The following is a 22068-nucleotide window of genomic DNA, read 5'->3' on the forward strand; positions in this document are numbered from 1 at the left end:
CAACCACTGCGCCACCAGGGAAGCCCTTTCCTTCACTTTTGAGGGATAGTTTTCCTGGAAATAGAATTTTAGTTTGGTAGTGGCTTTCTTTCAACATTTTAAATAGTTCACTCCACTTACTTGCTTGTATGGTTTCTGTAGAGAAGTCAGATCTACTTTCTTATTCCTGCTCCTCTATAGGTACAGTGTTTTTTCTCCTTCATTTCTGGTTTCTTTCAAGATTTTCATTTGGTATTTGATTTGTGCAACTGAGTATGGTATGCCTAGGAGTACGTATTTTGGTATTTCTCCTATTTGATGTTCTCTGAGCTTTCTGAATCTGTGGTTTGGTGTCTGTAATTGATTTTGGGAAATTCTCGGCCACGCTTGCTTCAAATATTTTCCTCTTTTTTCTTTTTCTGGTGTTCTAATTATGTATATGTCATATTCTGACATATGCATATGTCCGTATGTATATTGAAATTTTCCTACAGTTCTTGAATGTTCTTTTATTTATTTATTTATCTATCTATTTATTTATTTATTTCTGTTTGCATTTTAGTTTGGGAACTTTCCTACTGTTGAAATTTGAAATTTTCCTACAGTTCTTGGATGTTCTCTTCCTTCCTTCCTTCCTCGCTCCCTCCCTTTCTTTCTCTCTTTCTCTCTCTCTCTCTCTCTCTCTCTTTCTCTCTCTCTCTCTCTCTCTCTCTCTCTCTCTCTCTCTCTCTCTCTCTCTCTTTCTTTCTTTTTGGTTTGCATTTTAGTTTGGGAACTTTCTTTTACCTGTCTTCAAGCTCACTGACTTTTCTCTTCACTGTGCTTACTCTGTTGATGAGCCCGACTAAGGCATTCTTCATTCTTTACAATGTTTTGTTTTCTAGCGTTTCCTTTGATGTTTTAAAAAAATTCCATCTTTATGTTTACATAACTGTGGGTGAAAAATGTCACCTGCCACATCAGTAGACAAAAGGTGTTGCGGCCATCAAGCCATCAGCCACTGCAGCCACCACCAACTGTGTACCCTGAGGGGATTTAGGGTGGAGAAAAGTAGGACACTGGCCCTAGATAGCTGAGGTGCACATCAAAGGAATGGTTTCGGGATGAGTCCAGACTCTTATATCTTCCCATACATAGAAAAGCACTAAATTCATTAACTTGAGATGTCTGTTTTTTCTTTAATTAACTGTAATCTTTTAATGTTCTGAAGACTGGGTTTTTGTTGCAAAACTCCTATGAATCCTGGTTCCTCCCTTACCTCTTCAGAGCAGTCCCTCAGAGTGATTTGAGAGGCTGTCTCCCAGGCTTAAGTCCTCAGAAAATCCTCCAAATAAAACATAATTCTCAACTTTCAGGTTGTGCATTTTTTTTCAGTCCACATAACCCATTGGCTTTGTGTTTTGTCTACGCTGCCCAAAAGAACCCTTATTGTATTAACCATAGCTATTTTAATCCCCTGTGTGATAATTCCAGTATCTGTGTCATGTCTGGGTCTGGGCTTGATGCTTGCTCTGTCTCTTCAGATTGCAATTTCTCTTGCATATGGTATGCTTTGTGGGTTTTTTGTTGATAGCTGAGCATGATGCATTTGTTAGTAGGAACCAAGGTAGAAAGCCTTTAGGGTGAGGTTTTATGTTAATGTTGGTAGGAGCTGAGCTGTGTTTAATGTGTGCTGTAGCTGTAGGTGCCAGAGGCTTCAAATTCCTCTTGTGAACTTTTTTGTCTTCCCTGACATCTTTGCCGTTTCCTAAGAACTTTCCTAAGAACTCATCATTAGAGAGTGTCTGTTTCCTGCAGCCCTCTCACCTGTAATTCACTGTTACCATACTGGTGCCCTGTTAATGGGGCTGTAAGTTGCGAGGCAGGGGAGCATTCTATACTCTCAACATTAAGCCTCAGTCTTTCAGCAGGACAGTGTACCTGGGCTGTGTTCCTCACAAGAGTTTCTTAGCTATTTTGCTCCTCCTTGGGTGAGACAGGGTGAGACAGGACTGGAGTGGCGTCATTGCTGTTCTTCAGGTTAGGTGACGGCTGCAGAATGGGCCTGTGTTATGTAGACCATCCGGGCATATTTCAGTTGGTTACTCTTCCCCTCTCCAAGCTAGAACCAGGAGTGAATTTTCTTGGTTCTTCACTGTGAGAACCTGGTGGGATTCCTAGAGGTCAAACCCACCAAAGCATGGGGGCCTCCTCAAGACTGTGGCCCCTAGTTGTTTCTTTCTCGCTCAGTCTAGTTCATACATAACTTCTAGCAATTCATGAAAATTACCATGTAGGTGATCCTATCTGTTTTGGCCTAGAGGATTCTCCTTCTGGTGAGCAGATCCTGGCTGTGACTTTGTGACCTCTCCAGATTTCAGGGGATTGGTTTGCCCTGCGCCCTCAGTTTTCTGATGGGTCCAAGAAGTTTCTGATTGTGGGTTTGTCCAGCCCTTTCGTGTGAGAATGGGAGTGACAACTCTTTATGTGTCAGAGCTGAAACCTCAGGTCTCCACCCTCACAGTTTTCTGCCCACATGTGTTATTCTGCCTTACTCTCCTTTGTTCAATAACAAACCTTGTGAAGACGTTGGCTGTGAGACTGGAGAGGATATCAATGGAAACCAGGGCACTCAGAACTGCGGTGTGACGCTGGGGAACTTTGTGGGTCTGGGCCTTGACTTTTTAACCTATAAGTGAATGAAACCTCTGTTCCCTTCCAGCTTTGAATCTAACCTTCTCCTCCTTCTAAATTACTCATGATACTTTGCAGGATATTCTGCATAGGGCAGGTGTTCAAACTTTTCTTCAGTAGACTGATAACTTTTTGTCCTTTGAAGTGGAACATAATTAGCTGAATAATCTTTTCATGGCTAATTTCATTGTTCTGTCATTTATGAGACATGATATAATGGATTTACATATATTAGGCATTTAAATATTTTTGAAAAACATAATGAATGACTAGAGTGGAATTTTTCCAGGAAATATTGTATTTAAATTTTAGTTTTTAAAAATGAAGTGCAAAAGAACCCAGACACAAAGGGTCACATATTGTATTATTCCTTTTGTATGAAGTTCCCAGAATAGGTAAAACCATAGAGACAGAAAGCCAATTTCTGGTTGCCAGGGACCGGTTGGACTGAGAGTGGAGATTAACTGCTTAGTAGGTAATGGGTTCTATTTTGGGGTGATGCGACTATCTTGGAACTTGATTGAGGTTCTGCTTGTACAACATTGTGAGTGCACTGAATGCACTGGACTGTTAACTTTAAAATGGTTAATTCTATGTTATGTGAATTGGACCTCAATAAAAATCATATATAGCACATTAAAAATTCAAAAGTCTAACAGTATAAAAACTTTTACAGTACAAAGCAATTCTTCCTTCTGCCCCAGGCTTTTAATCTTCTGAACCAGATGCACCTGCTATCAGTTTCTTATATACTTCCACACCAGTCCCTCTCACCTCCCTTTTTAAGTGGGAAATGCTGCATATTGCTTTTTTTCTACTTATTTTGGATTTTTCTTTATCAGCACATAAAGATCCTTCTTTCTCCTTTTCAGAGCTACATAGTCAAAGGAGTTATTTTCTAAGTTCTTAAAGTTGGTGTGTGTTTTATCTCACCATTCTAAATAAACCATTCTTTCCTGTGGCGATGCCTCTACTATAACAAGCTGCTTAATCTGTGCCTAATTCAGTATCCAGTTGGGTAAATCAATCTGCTCTTTGTGCGCAGGTTTAAACCTAAGAATTAGCTTCATTTTTATGAGTCGTTTCTTAGAATCAGGAAGGATGATGGTATTAGCCAAATGCCTTTTATCACAACAAGATAATTGAAAATCATTTAATTAATTGATAGTTAAGGAGCCAATGAATCTGTTCCATAGCTATAATTTGACAAATATCTCCATTGCTGAAGACCGTGTTTTATTTTCCCCCAGAGAAGACAAATGTGAAATAACTAACTGCAGGACGACTCCAAAGGGATGGCTGTGGGGCCCTCTGTCTCCCAGTGTGTGATGCTATTAGTATACAATGCCCGTAGACAGAGATGGCTTTATACACGCCGGACAAGACCTCTATTCATCTCAGAGTCAAACAAATTGCACATACGAAAACCTCCACTTGCTGTGGCCACAGAAGCTGAACCGAGTAGAACTACACGGATTTTTGAATTAGGAACTTTCAAGCCCAGCAGCAACTAAAAGACAGTTTTGATTTGGAAATTGAAAGATTGGGAAGAGGTAGAGGGACTGCCTTTGGATCTCTTTTGAGTACTTGTGTGTATGGAATTGTAGGTAAGTGGGAGGATCTCACTCTGAGCTGGAGTCTGTGCTGATAACCAGTTGAGTCTCAATGTCCATTCAGTGTAGAGACAGACAGGAAGAAGGAAGAGCCTCCACTAACTCTAATCCCTGTGCCCATGGCAGAGCCAGTCCCGCTCTAAGGATTTGCTTCTGGGAGCCCTGGAATGCAAAGCAATGGGGCTTTTTGTGGGATTTTAATTCAGTTTGCAGTATGAGATCCTGTGTGAAGCCAAAGAAAAATAACTACTTTCTCTCAATGTGTAGCATCTCATGGGTAATAGACTACATCAAAAATCTTTAGTTCTAAAAACTTAGAGTTATAAATGTAGAAAGTAAAAAAAAAAGTTTAATTAGGAATAAAATGAGGAGTAAAATTCTCTTTAGTATAAAGTGATTACTAACTGTTTTTGTCTACATTCTTCTAGAAAAATTGTGTGTGTGTGTGTGTGTGAGTGTATAACTAAAACTTATGTTTGTGAATGGGATTATTATACACATTGTTATGTATTATGCCTTTGTATTTACTGTTATGTCTTAGACATCTCTTCATACCAATGCCTGCAGGTCCAGCTCCTTCACTTATATGAAAGACACCATCTTATTTATTCGGCTTGTCCCTTTTGATGGACATTTAAGTCACTTTCCAGTTTTTATCTTGCAAAGAGTGCTGTGAAGCATTCTGTCATCTGCCCGTTCCCAAAGTGATACCTGGTTATTCCGACACCTGACATCCAGCACCCACTCTGATCACTATCGTTCCTCAGTGCAGCTAATCCTTTTGCTCCTGGTCTTCAGAAATACCTCATCCCCACAGGATCGTCAGCCCTACTTTCTTTTCAGCGTTCACTGCCACACTTATGTCTTCAATCCTCTTCTTTCTGAAATGTGGCCCTTTCTCCCACTTTAGTAATCACCTGGCAAAACCCATTTTTGGCTAAGTCCATTTTCCTGCTACTGTGTGCCTGCACCTGAGCTGCTGTGTGGAGGTGGGGGAGTGCTCCGCCTGGCCCCCTGCCACCCTAGATCTGACCACAGTGCTCCCTCAGCAGGGCCAAGCAGTCCTGCAGTATGTGTATATATGTATATGTGGGTGTGCGTATATGTATTATGAAATTCTGAATGTTTTGAGTGGTTATCGCTAACCCCAGTTTTTTCTTTTGTTTTTGTTTTTTTTGGCCGTGCCATGAGGCACAGCATGCAGGATCTTTATTCCCCAAATAGGGATCGAACCTGTATCCCCTGCAGTGGAAGCTCGGAGTCTTAATCACTGGACCACCAGGGAATCTCCCCAGTTTTTTTCTTATAAGCCTGGTTATTTTAGTGATTCCAGCTGTTCTTTGTTTGGTGAATTAATTTAACAAGGAATAATCTTATATATAACTCACTAATAGGACCCATTTATATATTGATGTACATACAGTTGGTGAAATAATTCCTTTAATGCGTATTTTTGTACCAGGTTGGCTTTCTCAGGTTATTCCAAACAGTTGAGACCTTTGTTATTTGATGTAGCATCCCTGTTCCTATAAAAGGGTGAATTTATTAAATTTATATTGGAATGAAATTGAGATTCCAGAGGAGCACAGACTTAGGAAACAAGAAGCCTGGTCCTAGGCTGTGGTGTGTCATATTTCTTCCAGTGACAAAAAGTAATGTTTTTTTTATGTTTGATCACCCAGGAGAGTAATGTGTGGGCATAAAAGTTCCTATCAATTCTGATCTCCTTGAGATCAGGATCATGCCAGATCCATTTTTGTATCATTCCTACCCAGCATCTCAGCAGATGGTAGGAGTGCAAAAAAAAGGTTAATAACTGATAAATGTTCACTATAGGTGTTTCTGCTAAAACCCAGTACATATATTCCCAGTTCTCTGCAACACCAGCACTAAAAATAGCAGGACTTGTGGGGACCTAGGATGGGGACTGACCGATCACAATCTGTGCAGCTCTGTAAGCAGAGCTCTGTGAAGGGCACTGTTTCACACCTGGAGGATTGAGCCAAGGCTGGAGGTGGCCACCACTTCCACGAAACATGTGATTGAAGAACCACCGTGGGAAACACTGCAGCACTTTAGTACTTTAACCCCTGCCTGTTTGTGGAGCCCAGGCAATGCCAGCGTAAGGCAGCCCCCAGAGTGGGGCTCTGGAAGGTGGGCAGGGGTTTTCCGACCTGCTGGCAGCCTGAAAACACACAGGCTCACAGCGCAGCCTCCGGGCAGAGAGCTCTGCATGCAGCCTCTTTTCATGAACCTTTTTCTAATGTAGCTAAAGGTCTTCTGTTGTCACTGCAGCAGCTAACCGAGAGCTTTTCTTTCTTGCTGAAGATTATAGTTTTATTTACTGGCCCTTCGTACCTGGGAAAAATGCCAGAAACATGTAGTAAAGCAGACTTTTGTATTATCTTTTGTTTGAAGGGTTCTTACTGATTGCCAAGTACAGGCAGAGAAAAGATGTGCAAAACACAGGGTCATATTTTCTGAAGTTGGTACCTTGATGCTTCAGGGCAGAGGAGGAGTTTCCTGCAGGTGGACAGGGTTGCTCTGTGCAGGGACCAGGTGACGGGCGGGGGTAGCTCAGAGCTTTCAGCCTCCACATCGAAGGCTGTAGGCTTTGGGAGCTGGTCAGGAGCATTGCAGGAAAGCTCACTTGCTCAGGCCACACGTGGGCAAAGCTTGTCATTTTAGTAAAAGCACAGGGAGGAAGCGCTAGCTCCAGAGGAGATGTGGGTTTGTCCATTGGGATGTATCTCACGTCTACTCCGATGGAAACATCTGCTGCTCTCGGATGCCCTACTTTGAAGTGACTAGAAAGACAGAATTGATTTTGTTCTTTGCTTCCTGACCATAGATGCCTAAAAATAAGCCAAGTTCAGATGCTGGTGTTGCATTTCTGATGAGCAGATGCTGTACTTGAGGAGAGAGAAACTTGGGAAATTCTGGAGTTATTATGCCTTTACATTTTTTCCAGTTGATATATTTCTTTTTCAATAATAGTTTCATTGAGATGTAATTCATATAGTATAAAATTCATCATTTTGAAGTATAAAATTCAGGGGTTTTCAGCGTTGTACAAGCATCACCATCATCTAATTCTAGAACATTTTCAGTTCCCTCCCAAATCCCTGATCCAGTAGCTGTCGCTCCTTACTCTGCTTTGGCTCAAACCCCTGGAAACCATGAATCTCCTTTCTGTCCCTCTGGATTTACCTGTTGTGGATATTCCATATACATGTTTTCTTGCAGTTTGTAGCCTTTTTAGTCTGACTTTTTTTTTTTTTTTTTTTTCACTTAGCATGATGTATTCATAGTTCATCCTTATTGTAGCATTTCAAATCCGTTCTGTGGACATACCACACCTTGTTTCCACATTCACCAGTTGATGGACATTGGGGCTGTTTCCACTTTGTGGCTAGTTTGAATACTGCTGCTATGAACATCCATGTACAGGTTGTTTGTGGACATTTGTTTTCCATCCTCTCGGGTGCATACCTAGACGTGGAATTGCTGGGCCATATGTGACTCTGTGTTTAACCCTATAAGGAGCTGCCAAACTGTTTCCCAAAGCAGCTGCAGCACTTCAGTCTCCAGTAGCAATGTGTAAGTGTTCAGAATCCTCCACACCCACGCCCACGCTTGTTATCTTCTGTCTGATTCTAGTCGTCCTAGTGGGTGTGACGTGGTATCCATTATGGTTTTGATTCGCATTTCCATAATTGAATAACCATGTTGAACATTTTTAAATGTGCTTATTGGGCATTTGGATATCTTTTTTGGAGAAATGTCTATTCCGATCTTTTGCCCATTTTTTAATTTGGGTTATTTGTCTTTTTATTGTTGATTTGAATGTGTTCTTTATATAATCCTTATCAGATACATGATTTGTATATGTTTTCTCCCTTTCTGTGGGTTGATGTAACTTTATTGATGGTGTTCTATAACGCACAAAACTTTACAATTTTGATGGAGTCTCAGTTTATCTAACTTTTCTTTTGCTGTTTGTGCTTTTGGTGACATATCTAAGAAACTAGTACGTAATCTCAGGTCACAAGGATTTACTCCTATGCTTTCTTCTAAGAGTTTTATAATTTCTGCTCTTCCATTTAGGTGTACAATCCATTCTGAGTTAATTTTTGTGAAAGGTGTAAGGTCTGTGTAGAGATTCATTTTCTGAATGTCAGTATCATTTGCTGAAAAGCCTATCATTTACCCTCTGGGTTGTCATGGCACTCTTGGCGAAAATCAATTAACCATAAATGTATGGGTTTATTTCTGGACTGTCAATTCTAAGCCATTGCTCTCTATGTCTTTCCTTATGCCAGTATCATACTCTCTTGATTACAATAGCGGTTTTTTTTTTTTGACATCCAAAAGTGTGAATTCTCCAACTTTGCTTTTCTTTTTCAAGGTTCTTTTGGCTATGTGAGATGTCTTGGATTTCTGTATGAATTTTAAGAACTGCTTGTCAATTTCTGCAAAAAAGAAAGCTGAGAATTTAATAGAGATTGCATTGAATCTGAAGACCTATTTGGGGAGTAGTGCTGTCTTAACAATATTGTCTTCCAACCCATGAGCACAGGATGTCCTTTCTGTTTACTTAGTTTTTAGTTTCTTGTAATGATAGATTGGTAGTTTTCAAAGTACAGATCTTGCATACCTTGTTAAATTTATTCATAAGTATTTTATTCTTTTTGATTCTGTTTTGGTGCTCTTCTAACAGCATATGTTATTTATCCATTGTTCCAATTTCTGCCTTTTGATTGGAGCGTTTAGACCATTTCGTGTAACTACTGATAAGATAGAATTTATGTCTGCCGTTTTGCTTTTTTTCCTTATGGATCTTATGTCTTTTGTGTTCCTTTATTCCTCCATTTTGCCTTCTTTTGTGTTAGTTTCTAGCATACCATTTTAATTCTGTTGTTCATGTCTTATACATTTTTCCGTTGTTTTGTTAGTGGTTGCCCTGGGGATTACAATTAACATAATCTTGCCTTATGTTTAAACTTTTCTATGGCCCTAAACCTCTGCCTGTAGGAGTCCCACTGGGGCAAACCTGAATGGCTGTGATTGGAAAAGGAGGGGACAGAAATGGAGACCCAGGGACACATTGCTATCTGAGAATTATCTGTGTTGGTAGATTTATCTGTTAACTTCTTTGTGGAATTTGATTACCTATACCATAAACCTTAGTTTCTTCTCCGGTGGTACCTTCCAAATGTTGATCAGATTAGATTTCTAGTAGTTATATCAATAGTTTTCCCCCTTGGGTTGGGGATTTGAAAGGCTGATGCTGGGTTCTAAATCAGCACAATGATCTTTGCTGCCCCCTGCCAACCCCCAACCTGCTCTCTAAGCTCCTGTGCCCTTCTCCTGCTCCCCAGGTGTTCACCCTGCTGAGTCTGATACACTCCCCATCCCCCAGGTCTGCAGGGACCCCAGTGCCAGAGATCTTCCCCCACTACTCCAGATGGGCAGCCTGCCATGAGAGGGAGGGCCAGCTGAGCACATCAGGACACCAGGATTTGGCCAGAAGACCGTTCCTCTCCTCCCATCAGAACTTCTCAAAGGTAACTTTGACATTGGAAAATGAAAGCTTGAAAACCTTCATTTATGTCTTCTTGGTGCGCTCTCAGGCCATTGTTGGGAAAGACCCCAACCTGGTTGGGTTTTTCTGTACCTCTTAAACCACACCAAATAAGCAATTGCCTAGTTTGTTTCCCCTGAATGAGTTTTGAGGATGGTCTTCAACATATTATGTTAAGTGGTTATAGTAATTAATATTTTACAAAGGCTACCACACGGGTCCTCATTTTCTGCTTTTAACAAGCTCACGAGGCTTTTATTGCTAGTCCGGTTTTGTAGACCAGGAAACAGGTTTAGAAGATCAAAGTGACGTCCCTAGGGTCTCAGTGATTCACTAAGTTGTCCAGAACATATGGATTGAGCAGCCGTATTGTGCCAGGTGCTGTTCTAACCCAGGACCCACGGTGAGCACAACGGACGCAAACTTCTCTCATGGAGATTCCAGGTTGGGAGGGGGGGGCGTGTGAGTGGAGGGTGGGGACAGGCACCAAGAGGCTGACCACCATGTGAAGACGGAAATTTCATGTCTCATTCCCTGGCATAAGTGTTGTGGAGAAAATAAAAAGCTACCAAGTTTAGAGGGGTGGAGTTTTAAATGGAGTGCTCCGGGAGGTCTCATAAAAAAGTCAACATTTGAACGTGGATTTAAGGAAGTGTGGGAATTAGCCATTTAACCGACTGGGACAAGAGACTTGGAGCTAGAAGAAAAGGTGGGTGTGAAGGCCCAGGGTCCAGTCTGTGCATCGCAGCACGTTGGGGGAACACCGAGAGGCAGGGGAGCCAGCAGAAGCAGTGAGTCGGGCAGTGGGGTCAGACAGTGGTCAGGAGGTCACAGAAACCCGTTAGCCTCGCGGGCTATGGGGGGAATTCTAGGCTTTACGACGAGAAATCAGTGCAGTTTTTAGGCAGAGGAGGGACGGGATCCATTTTGATAGGCTCACTCTGGTATCAGTGTTGCATGATGGGGGGTAGACCAGGAGACCACTTAGAGGTCATTAGAGAAATCCATTGTCGTAAGTCAGACAAGAGATAATTTGGTGGCCTGCGCCACTGGTAGCCGTGGAAGTAGGGAAACGTGGTCACATTCCAGCTATATTGTGAAGAAAGGGCCTTTACGATGTCCTGGCAGAGTGGGTGTGGGGCTTGAGAAGAAGGGAAAGTCCATCATGATGGCAGAGATTTTAGGCTGTGCAACTAGAGGGAGTTGTCGCCACCTGAGATGGGGAAGTCTGCAGGGTGGGGAGGGTTTGGTGCCAAAAGAGGTTAGAAGTTCAGTTTTGAACAGGTTGAGTTTGAGATTATAATATCCCCCCAAATGGAGATGCTGAGTGGACAGGTATATCCACATCTGATAGTTGAAGATGGTGATCTGAGCTGGAGGTACAATGGGGGTCTTTGGCCTGCAGTTGGGATGTAAAGGAATAAGGTCAGTGAGATCCTAGTGAGAGAGGAGTTCCCAGGATTGGGCCCTGGAACATTCCGGCTTTAGGAGGAGCAAAGGAAGTGGGAGACCAAGAGGCAGCCCCCAGAGAGGGAGGGGAAATCCAAGGGTGAGGCATCTCGGAAGCCACATGAAATCACTTCAGAAGGAGGGAATGATGAGCTGTGCCCAGTGTGTGGATGGGCCAGATGAGACAGAGACTGGAATTGACTCTTGGATCAGTGCCACGCAGGTCATTGGTGCCTTCGGTAAAAACAGCAAAATGTCATGTGGGTCTGGTGACTATGGCAACCGAGGGAAAGATGGAGGGAGAACTCTGAGACCGAGATTGTTGACGGCAGTTTGGAGAAGGTTTGCTGCAAAGGGGAGCCGAAAATGGGGTGGTACCTGGTGGGGTGAGTCAGGCCAAGAGAATTCGTTTTGAGTTGGAAGCATTAACATTATTTATACGCCAATGGGAATGATTCAGTAGAGAGTAAAAAGTTGATAATATAGGACAGAGGGTTGCTGGAAGCATGTCTTGAGTGGGTGAGGGAGGTGCGTTCGTGTACAGGTGGAGTTGTTTGCTTCAGGCAGAGCGCAGATAGTTACTGGTGGGGGACGGACTAAATGACAGATACATGGGTGCCGAGGTAGTGCTCAGAAGAGGAGTTTTCTTCTGATCGCTTCTATTTTCTTTGTGAAATAGGAAGTAAGGTCACCAGCTGAGAGTGCCATGGTGCAGGAGGGCTTGTAAGTTTGGGGAAAAGGGGAAGAAGGTGCAGAGATCACCTGTTAGTCGTAAGAGTCCACCTGGACTCATCAGTGAGATTGTGTGTTTTTCTAGACAGTTCAGCTGTGGAGTTGAGGGCACACACACACAATAGCTCAAGAATTGAATTATGGAGATCTGTGAGTCTGTTTCTGTTTTGTAAAGAAGTTCATTTGTATCAATTTTTAATTATATTTCACATATACATGATATCCTCTGATATTTGTCTTTCTCTGTCTGACTCACTTCACTTAGTATGATAATGTCTAGGCCCATACACATTACTGTATATAAAATAGATACCTAACAAGGACCTACTGTATAGCACAGGGAACTCCACTCAGTATTCTGTAATAACCTATATGGGGAAAGAATCTGAAAAAGAATGATGGATACATATATAACTGATTCATTTTGCTGTCCACCTGAAACTAACACACATTTGTAAATCAACTGTACTCCAATTAAATTTAAAAATAAAAAGAATTGAATTGTCATTTGGCTGAGCAGAGACGGACAGATTGAAAGGGGTGGCCCCAGGAATAGCATCTGCAGGAGAGAGATGGCCCAGGTCACCTGGAGATTACCACGGTGACTTGAGGACAGAGGACATCGGTCGTGAGGAGGAGGTTGGGCTGGGCGATAGGGGGATTGGAGGTGCAGGAGAAGGGCCAGAGCTGTCTGGCCGGGGACACTGGAGGGAATGGCTGGGGAGACCAGAGGTAGTGGGCTGACCGTGTGCCTGAACCTGGGGATTTGGGGTGCTTTCGGGAACCTAAATTCCAACGTTCCTTCCCCCGAGCCTCAGGTTCTCATCACCCCGCTTTGCCTTTTCACTGCCTGCCCTTTATTTTTTAAATGTTTTGGGCCACACCTCTAGGCTTGTGGGATCTTAGTTCTTAGACCAGGGATTGAACTGGTAGTGAGAGTGGGGAGTCCTAGCCACTAGGCCACCAGGGAGCTCCCTCACTGCCTGCACTGTGAAAGGGCCTGCTCGAGAACTCTTGTTGAATCCCAAACCAGATACCAATATTACCAATGTTCCTCTGGTAATACTGGGAATATATCGCTTATTTCTTACCAACACATTTCTTTGCTGAGGCTCATCAGTGCAGTAAAGACACAGGAAATGTGACAGCTGACATTTGAAGCCACCCTTCCCCTTCTTCATAGGCCTTGGACACAAGAGGATTTTTCTTTTTTTTTTAATCTCGACTTTAACGTTTTAGGGCTACTGCATCCCTCTCTGCAGTACATTTGCTGGTCCAGAGACAGAGTTCCCTCAGGTATGAGGAAAACATGAAAGCACCCTGGAACAAATGCACTGCAAGGCCAAGTGGAATTGTGCATTCTTTCCTGAATCTGCCCACTCCCACCTCCCAGGACGTTCTGCTTGGGAATCTGTCTCCAGCAAATTCCAAGAGCTGAAATGGCTTCATAGTTACAAAAGATTCATATTGAAGAAGCCAAAATACCAGAAAATGGCATTCCAGCACAAGCAAAGATATTTTTAAATGGTTAGGTTTTATAAAGAGAAACGGCCTCCGTAGGATATAAACCACCCCCAATTCACACTCTGTCATTGACGTAGCTGTATCTAAAAGACAGTTTCATTTTTTCTTTTTCTTTCTTCCTCCAGTGGAGAATGTCATTGGTAAGAAAATAAATCTTCTGTTAAGAAACTTTAACTGAGCCTTGGCCTTGACTCAGCCTTGGGAATGGCCGGCATGTGGAGAGCTGCAGCTGGGACAGCTGGGCTCAACCCTGCTCTTGGCTGGTGAAGCTTTAAGGCAAAGGTCGTTTAAAACTCTAACTAGAATCGAAAATATCAATACCCTACTTAACTTCTCATGGTTTTGGAGTGACTGAGGTAGTTACACGAGCAATATTTTTAGAAATAGAAACACTTAGAGATGCTGTTCTGAGATGCTATGGTGGAAGGTCCTGTTCAAACAAAGCTTAATGACCACATTTTCCACATTTGTCTCAACTGCAGTTTCTTTGTTTTTTTAATTAAAATTTTTTTTTTTGTTTTGAGAGCTATATGTGCTATCCTCTAAGCCCTGCTGTCAAGTCAGTATTTCCTGGGTAAGTCTCCGTGAGCATTCTCGGTGTTTCCCCATCCCAAAGTGCAGAGGCAACGAGAACCACTGATCAAGGAGAAGCAAGTGTCTGTTCCCTAGGGCAGTGTGGATTTCTCTAGACAGCCAAGCAGCAGACACTTAATGAGCATCTATTATGTGCAAGGTCATGTGCTTGGGCCAAGAGGGATGGAAGAGGAGACACGGGGCGGGTTTCTGCTGTTATGTTTTCCTTTGACTAGTGTTAACAAGCAGATATGGAACGCCAATTCCCAAAACTTGAGCGCAGGACAGAGCAGAAGTGAGGCTGTGAGAAGTGGGTGCTGAGTACTAGATCCCTTCACGGCTGAGACATGTCTGAATGGAGAGGAGAGAGGGACAGAGATGAGAAGGCAGTACGGAAGGCCACTCGGGCTGGACCCTGCAGGTTTGGAGTTAGACTCTTTCCTGTGGCTGGTCGGGAACCATTATGATTTGCTAAGGGTAGTGATAGGATTTTTTTAAAAAGTGATTTGCACAGATTCATTGGGCACTCTTGTGCTCCTAATACAAAGAAAAGATGGAAAGCAGGGAAAACAGTCAAAAGGAAAAGTTTGATCACGTGGCTTAACAAAATTAATGGAATATTTTCCCCCCGATTTAAAAAATACAGTACTTTTTGGATTATTCCCCAGAGCCTAAGAACAGAGCTTCACAAACACATGCAAGCACTTTTACCAGAGAAATATCATCCTTTTATCATACTTATGATGTTAGCTACATTTAGCATTGCTTGATTAATATCAGTGAGGAAACCGTTAGTATCTAGTCATGATCGTGATTGAAAACTGCATAGCATAATTGAATTATCTCAATCTCATTTTAATCCTGAATTTACTTATTTTAATGGCTGACTTTATGGGTGTATTCCATAATTTATCTATCATCTATATATAAGCACACTTATCTGAATTTAAAAACAAGGTAAAATCTTTCTGATAGAAAGGAATTCTCATTGGCTCATTGGTTTGACAGTGAAAACTGTCATCTCTTAAGTTATTGGAAGGAGCTAAATATGCAAATAATATGGACAAACACATAGTTGAAACATGGTTATAATAAAATCATGTATTAAGGTATTTTCTATGGAGAGGTGCATTGAAATGAATGTATTTTTTCTCAAATTTTTTTTCTGAGTGTATTTGTTTAAACAAGGGGCCTCTATAGTCAGCATGTTGTACATTAGATCCTCAGATCTTATTCATCTGATAACTGAAAGTTTATACTCGTTTACCAACCTCTAACTATTTCCCACACCCTCCTGCACCTGGCAACCACCTTTCTACTCTTTGTTGTTTCTCTGAGTTTTACTTTCTTTCCTTTTTTTTAGATTCCACATGTCAGTGATATCATGTGGTCTTTTTCTCTGTCTGGCTTATTACCAGACAGAGAAATAGCCTCCAGGTTCATCCATGTTGTTGCAAATGGCAGGGTTTCCTCTTTCTTTGAGGCTGAATAATAATAATAATAATAAATACACACACACACACACACACACACACACACGCATATCACGTTTTCTTTATCCATTCGTCTGCCGACAGACCCTTAGGTTTTTCCATACCTTGGCTGCTGTGAATAGAGCTGCAGTGAACATGGGGGTGCCGATATCTCTTTGAGTTCATGATTTTGTTTCCTTCGACATATATCCAGTAGTGGGATTGCTAGATCACATGGCAGTTATATTTATAATAATTTGAGGAACCTCCATACTGTTTTCCATAGCGGCTGTACCAGTTTACATCTCCATCATGTGCCCAAGGGTACCCTCTTCTCCACATCCTTGCCAGCATTTGTTAACTCTTGTCTTTTTGATAATAGACATCCTAACAGGTGTGAGGTGACATCTCCTTGTGGTTTGATTTGTGTTTCCCTGATGAATGGTGATGTTGAGCATCTTTTCATGTCCCTGTTGGCCATTTGTACATCTCCTTTGGAGAAATATCTATTCAAGTTCCTTGCCCATTTTAAAATTGGATTATTTATGCTTTTACTATTTTTTTAAATAAATTTATTTATTTATTTTTGGCTGTGTTGGGTCTTCGTTTCTGTGCATGGACTTTCTCTAGTTGAGGCGAGCGGAGGTTACTCTTCATTGCAGTGCGCGGGCTTCTCATTGCGGTGGCTTCTGTTGTTGCGGAGCACGGGCTCTAGGTGCACGGGCTTCAGTAGTTGTGGCGCATGGGCTCAGTAGTTGTGGCTCACAGGCTCTAGAGCGCAGGCTCAGTAGTTGTGGTGCATGGGCTTAGTTGCTCCATGGCATGTGGGATCTTCCCGGACCAGGGCTCGAACCTGTGTCCCCTGCATTGGCAGGTGGATTCTTAACCACTGCACCACCAGGGAAGCCCTGTACTTTTACTATTGAGTTGTATGTGTTCTTTTTATATTTTGGATATTAACCCCTTATCAAACATAGGATTTACAAATAATTTTTTTCCCATTCTGTAGGTTGCCTTTTCATTTTGTTGATGGTTTCCTTTGCTGTGTGGAAGCTTTTTTGTTTGATGTTTACTTTTTTTGTTTACATTGCTTTTGTTGCCTTTGCTTTTGGTGTCAAATAAAAAAAAATCATTGTCAAGGCTGGTGCTAAGGAGCTTACTGCCTAGGTTTTCTTCTAGATTTATGGTGTAAGATAGGGGTCCAGTTTCAGTCTTTTGCATGTGACTATCCAGTTTTTCGAACACCATTTATTGAAGAGATTATTCTTTCCCCATTGTATATTCTTGGTGTCTTTGTTGAAAATTAATTTATCCTATACATATGGGTTTATTCCTGGGATTTTTATTATGTTTTGTTGATCTATGTGTCTGTTTTACCCAATACCATACTGTTTTGATTACCATAGCTGCATCATATAGTTTGAAATTGAGAAGTGTTCAGCTTTGTTCTTCTTTCTCAGGATTGCTTCAGCTATTCATGCATATTAAAAAAAATGATACACTGAAAATTACATTTTTTAAACTGTTGCTACTTTATTTTAAAAAGGCAATATTTTCAATATGCCAGAAGTTACATATTCTGCAACTATTTAAAATTCTTCTATAATTTTTAATGGCAACTGAGGAATGTGCTAAAGGCCTATGTACTTGTAAATGGTTGTTTTTGGCTATAGCCCAGCCCCTCTCCAACAAAACCAGAAAATCTCTGCTTTGTGCCACACAGAGCAAATTCAAGGCTTTGTGGTGTGGTAGGAAGTGATGGACACAGAGGGTCAGAAGACAGGTCTAGGCCCAGCTTCACCACTAACTGCCCAGTGCAGCTTGGGAAAGTCACTGACGTCTCAGAGCCTGGATATTTTCATAGCAAAACGCGAATGACAGCAATGCTTCCCTACCTACCCGGAAGTCCTTGTGAGGATCAGATGTGCGTGAAGGATGGGAACATTTCTCATGATGTGTAAACAACTTTCAGCTATTATTTACTGGTTAGGAACCAAATGCAAATGAAATGACCACCTGCAGCCTCCTCTGGGACCTGAGGGAAGGGGCAGTGAGGGTAGTGTGTGTGCAGGTGGGGCTGGACCTTGGAACCACAGAAGATGCAAACAAGATGACAGGAAGCACGTTGCTCACAGCTGTGAGGAGGGCTAGGCATTCCCGCAGTCATGCGCGTTTTGTTCTCTGAGGAGGGATATTCTGATTACTAGGGAGGGCTGCAGGAATTTGGAGGATCTGGCTAAGGGATGTCTTCCAGCATGGCAGGGAGAAGCCACAACCCTAGAGAGTTTGATTTACTCTCTGGCTTCTGAAGCCACTGTCCAAATGTCTAGGGAGAGATGAGGTATCTACTGATGGCTGCTAATAGCTGTCGTTGGTATATCGCTTTGGAGTTCATACATGAACCTCCATGTGCACTGTGTACTGTTACTAGCTTACACAGCTCTCCTGTGATTATAGCTATTGTTCTTCCTACTGTCCAGTTGAGAAAACTAAGACTGAAAGCGACTTGTTCAGAATGATGCAGCTGGAAGTTGGTGGTGGAGCCCAACAAAGCCAGGACACCCAACTTCCAAATCTCACTTGACCTTTCTGCCTGATAAAGAAGGTTTTGCATGCACTCCCAGCACCAGGAAAGCAGGGAGGATTAGGAAGTCTGGGAGAACATCTTGGTTCAGAAATTTCAGAAACAAAGTTATTTAAATTTTTTTTTGCTAGATATGGTTAACTTTACAAGAAACTTCCAAACTGTTTTCTACATTGGCTGTAACATTTGGCAGTCCCATAAGCAATGTATTAGAATGTCAGTTCCTCTGCAGCCATGCCAACAGGAAGTTATTTAGGTTTGCAAGACATCTTGAGTGCCAGTAGTAACTACCCAGCTATGGGAGGAGCCATATATATTGAAATGTGATGAATTATTTGCGGAGTTTTGGAACATCACTGTGAAGTCCATTAGTGGGCGGGGTTGGTGTGGTGAGGGAAGAGGCCAGTTGGGCTCTGGGGCATCCATCCCTAGAAGTATTAGGAAGTGTAGGCTGTATAAGATGACCACAGGGTACTCCGTAATTGTGTTCTGGATTCTCTCTGCTCAGTTCAAGTTCAACACTGTGGTGCAAGCTGAAGTGAACACCAGAGAGTGTAATCTTATCACTAATATCCCCCAGAAAGAAAATCAAGTGAACTCTGGGGTTTTGAAACATCAGAATGAAGAGCAGACTGTGACTTCTCCACTGTGTGAGTGAGTGAACTGAATGTGAGCATTAACGAGAAGCAGGATGTTTTGTGTATAAATTGCTCCAAGATGGGGAAAAAAATCATATTTCATAATCTTTGAAGAGGGGGCTAGCCAGGGGAAAACATTTCATCGTCCTTTTCCCCCCGTTTTTAGGGAATCAAAAAGCTCCCAATAGAATAGAGAAGAAATTACAAGTACATAATCTGAGGAAGGTTCTTATTCTTTTATAGGACAGGACCCAAAGGATGTCCTCTTTACTGAAAGGATCATGAAACCTGTAGACTTTAAGAGCTGATATTGGAGTTGAATCTGGACTTCTTGCGCCCAGAGCTGCCTCCCTGGCCGGGCCGATGGAGGCGTGGGATTGGGGGGCGGTGTGGGCATGGTCCAGGACATCCGTTCAGAGAGCTGGCCACCAGCTCAGCCCGGACATCCTTGTTTTCTTTAATTTCATTGATGATGAATCAACAATGAGCTTTCTGAATCCAATGAGCTATTGTTGCTCATAACCACCAAATTCGAGTTCCTAAAGCTTACCAATTAAGCTGGGTACTTAATTTTTTAAATACGTATATGCATGTAGTAAAATTATTAAAATATAGACAGGTTATTTTTTTTTTTTTTTTTTTTTTTTTTGCGATACGCGGACCTCTCACTGCTGTGGCCTCTCCCGTTGCGGAGCAACAGGCTCCGGACGCGCAGGCCCAGCGGCCATGGCTCACGGGCCCAGCCGCTCCGCGGCACGTGGGATCCTCCCGGACCGGGGCACGAACCCGTGTACCCTGCATCGGCAGGCGGACCCTCAACCACTGCACCACCAGGGAAGCCCTAGACAGGTTATTAAATACAAATGTAAATGCTTCATCTCTTTGTCCTCCCCAGAGGAAACCACTATTGATTTTTATTTTTTTAAATTTCCCCATCTAGAAAATTTAGTACCCATGAAAAGATACTCATTTTAAATCTGAATCAGATTAGACAACACCATTCTAAGCAGATCTTTTAAAGAAATGTGCAGATCTTTTAAAGTCGGATCCAGTACATACAACACTTTATGTATGTGAGTTATGAAGCATAATTAATGAATATCCATGAACCTGTCTCTTAAACAAAAATATCATTAACACTGTGATATTGATGTCGCCATTTTCCTCTATCTTACTGCTTTTCCCCACACTATCATTTAATCTTCCCTTGCTATTTTTGGTAGTCTGTACTCCTAAAAGTATATATAATGTTACTCATTAAAAATTGTGTCATGCTGTTGTTCAGTGTTTTGTTTCTAAGATTTAACCACCTTGTTCCATGTAGCTATATTTATTCATCTCGCTTACATAATATCTGATAAGGTTAACATCCATGCTTCCTCCTGTCAGTGGGTGTTTGAGTTATTTTCAGTCTTTTACTGTCACAAAATACTCTGCTATATATATTCTTGGACATATATCTCTGCTATACGTACACCACTTTTTTTCCTTGGTTATATACCTAGGAGGAGAGTTTGGGCCTGAAGAAAGGCTAATTCATGACCAACTTTACATGAAAATGTCCTGGTGATTTCCATAGTGATTATACCACCAATGCACATTGCCATCAGCAGTGAATGAAAGTGTCCTTTAAGATTCATGTCTGCCTTATCCCAACACTTGGTGTTATTGGACTTCTTAATTTTTGACAAATTAATAGTGACGTGAACTTAACGTACCAATAATATTGAGCTTCTTTTCACATATTTAATTATCATCTGTTTCATCTATTGTAAAAGGACTGTTCATCTCCTTGTTCTAGTTTCCCAGTGGGTTGTATATTTTTTTTCATTGATTTGAAAGCATTCTTTATATATTCTGAAGATTCATACTGTTAAAAATATTACGTTCTATTTTGTGCCATATATTTTCACAAGGTGCTTTTTGATGAACAGAAGTTCTTGATTTTAATGTATACAACCTTGGCCATTTATAGTTAGAGCCTTTCACTTAAGATATTCTTCTGTATCCCAAGGTTATAAGTTACTCCCTTATTTTCTTTTATCAGTTTTACAATTATTTGGAATTAATTTTTGTGTGTGATAGAGGAATCCAGGATTATTTTTATCCATAAAGAATAATAATTCTCCTAGTACCACTTATTGAATAATCCTTTTTTTCTATTGATCTGGGATATACAGTCTGTAATATATTGAGTTTCCCTAAGTGCATGGGTTTGTTTTTCTGTGTTGTCTCTGTTTGTATGTTGGTTAATTTGCCCACCTCTGTATCAGTGCTGCCTGCTCTTAATGACTGTAGCTCTCTACGAAGTCTTGATATTTGGTCCTTTCATCTTTTCCCTCTTATTGGGTGATGTTTGGCTGTACATGGACTTTTGCTCTCCTATAGAGATTTTAGAGTTAGTTTATGAAACAGCAATAGCAACAATAAAAACAACAACAAAACCTGTGGGGAATTTGCTTGGATTGCAGTCAATCTATACATCAATTGAGAAAAAATTGACTTTTTTTGATATTGAGTTCTCCTATCCATGAACATTGTGTCAGTATCCATATATTTGTCTTCACAAATGTTTTTTGGGAAAGCTTTATACTTTTCTGTACATAGATCTTACTCATTTGCTGTATGCTCCTAGGTACATGTGACATGTTTGTTTGTTTCCAGCCACCTCAGTTTTGGGGTGCCTTCAGAGATGGCGTCTTTGCTGGAGGATAAAACTGTAATGATATCTATACACTGATCTTGCATCCAGCCTCTTAACTCAACCTTTAGTATTTCTAATATTTTGTCTATGGATCCTTCTATATGTAAAAAGCCATTTGTGAATAATTAAAGTATGGTTTATTCCTTTCAATTCTCACATTTTCTTTTTCCTGTTTTCCTTGTTTGAGTTAGGACCTCCAGCACAATAATGAATTGGAGCAATAGAAGATAGCCCTTCATTGTTCTTAATCTTTATAAGGAGTGTTCTAATTTGATTAAGAATGTTGTTTGCTATCACTTTTTTCCCAAATACCCTTTATTAGGTTAAGAACATTCCCTTATGCTTCTGTTTTACAGTTTTGTTTTCTGCTTTTATTCATAAGTATATGCTGAGTTTTATCAAAGGCTGTTCTGCATCTATTAGGATGATCGTATGATTTTCACTGTTTTCCTATTACTATGTTATCTTACATGTATGGCTCATTCCGATGGTAAACTCTCTTCTATGCCTAGGATAAATCTAGCTTGTTCGGCTTTATTTTTT

At 41.4% G+C, this 22068-nt stretch overlaps 1 protein-coding gene across 10 annotated transcripts in view; it reads left to right on the forward strand.

Moving 5' to 3' along the window:
* RNF144A (ring finger protein 144A) overlaps window positions 1–22068 on the forward strand; it is a 115012-nt gene that overhangs the window by 14505 nt on the left and 78439 nt on the right. For 5 of the 10 annotated variants that reach the window (XR_004352758.1, XR_004352762.1, XR_004352759.1 and 2 more), the window contains exon 2: window positions 9688–9832. The exons of 2 other annotated variants lie outside the window; for them this stretch is intronic. The gene's annotated coding sequence lies outside the window, so the exon portion shown is untranslated. Of the gene's footprint in view, window positions 1–9646; window positions 9833–22068 lie in introns of all 10 variants that reach the window. 3 more of the 10 variants (XR_004352760.1, XR_004352763.1, XM_032652609.1) reach the window with 1 other exon arrangement.

This window comes from Phocoena sinus, chromosome 13, assembly GCF_008692025.1.
Source record: "Phocoena sinus isolate mPhoSin1 chromosome 13, mPhoSin1.pri, whole genome shotgun sequence".
NCBI lineage: Eukaryota > Metazoa > Chordata > Mammalia > Artiodactyla > Phocoenidae > Phocoena > Phocoena sinus.